General features: G+C 35.7%; 1 protein-coding gene across 1 annotated transcript in view; it reads right to left on the bottom strand.

Annotated features, from left to right (window-relative positions):
* akap12a (A kinase (PRKA) anchor protein 12a) overlaps nt 1-1,179 on the bottom strand; it is a gene marked incomplete at its 5' end in the record, with an annotated part of 8,350 nt that overhangs the window by 2,773 nt on the left and 4,398 nt on the right.

The raw sequence follows: 1,179 nt of genomic DNA, 5'->3' as shown, positions 1-1,179 counted from the left end.
AATTCTTCAGTAACTTTAAGTAATTCTGTAACTTCAGGTACTTCTGTGACTTTGTGTACTTCTGCAACTTCAGGTACTTCTGTGACTTTGTGTACTTCTGTAACTTCAGGGACTTCTGTGACTTTGTGGATTTCTGTAGGTACTTCTGTGACTTTGTGTACTTCTGTATCTTCTTGTACTTCTGTAACTTGAGGTACTTCGGTAACTTTAGGTATTTCTGTAACTTCAGGTACTTCTGTAACTTCAGATTTTTCTGTATCTGTAGGTAATTCTTTGACTTTATGCACTTCTGTAACTTCAGGTACTTCTGTAACTTTAGGTCCTTCTGTAACTTCATGTACTTTTGAAACTTTGCGTACTTCTGTAACCTCATGTACTTCTGTAACTTCATGTAATTCTGTAACTTCAGGTACTTCTGTGACTTTGTGTACTTCTATAACTTCAGGTTCTTCTTTAACTTTGTGTACTTCTGTGACCTTGAGGATTTCTGTAGGTACTTCTTTGACTTTGTGTACTGCTGTAACTTCCTGTACTTCTGTAAGTTTTGGTACTTCTGCAACTTGAGGTACTTCTGTGACTTTGTGGATTTCTGTAGGTACTTCTGTGACTTTGTGTACTTCTGTAACTTTCTGTACTTCTGTAAATTCAGGTACTTCTGTAACTTTAGTTACATCTGCAACTTCAGGTACTTCTTTGACTTTGTGCACTTCTGTAACTTCAGGTACTTCTGTAACTTTAGGTCCTTCTGTAACTTTAGGTCCTTCTGTAACTTTAGATCCTTCTGTAACTTCAGGTCCTTCTGTAACTTTAGGTACTTCTGTAACTTCAGGTACTTCTGTAACTTCAGGTACTTCTGTAACTTTAGGTACTTCTGTAACTTTAGGTACTTCTGTAACTTCAGGTACTTCTGTAACTTCAGGTACTTCTGTAACTTTATGTACTTCTGTAACTTCATATATTTCCGTAACTTTAGGTACTTCTGTAACTTCATTTAATTCTGTAACCTTAGATACTTCTGTGACTTTGTGTGCTTCTGTAACTTCATATACTTCTGTAACTTCAGGCACTTCTGTAATTTCAGGTACTTCTTTAACTTTAGGTACTTCGGGTAATTCTATAACTTCAGGTTCTTCTGTAAGTTTGTTTATTTCTTTAACTTTAGGTACTTCTGTAACTTCA

The sequence above is a fragment of the Nematolebias whitei genome, chromosome 21 (genome assembly GCF_014905685.2).
Source record: "Nematolebias whitei isolate Nwh7 chromosome 21, NemWhi1, whole genome shotgun sequence".
Taxonomy (NCBI): Eukaryota; Metazoa; Chordata; class Actinopteri; order Cyprinodontiformes; family Rivulidae; genus Nematolebias; species Nematolebias whitei.
Note: the sequence above shows the minus strand (reverse complement) of the source record. Positions and strands in the feature narration are given on the sequence as shown.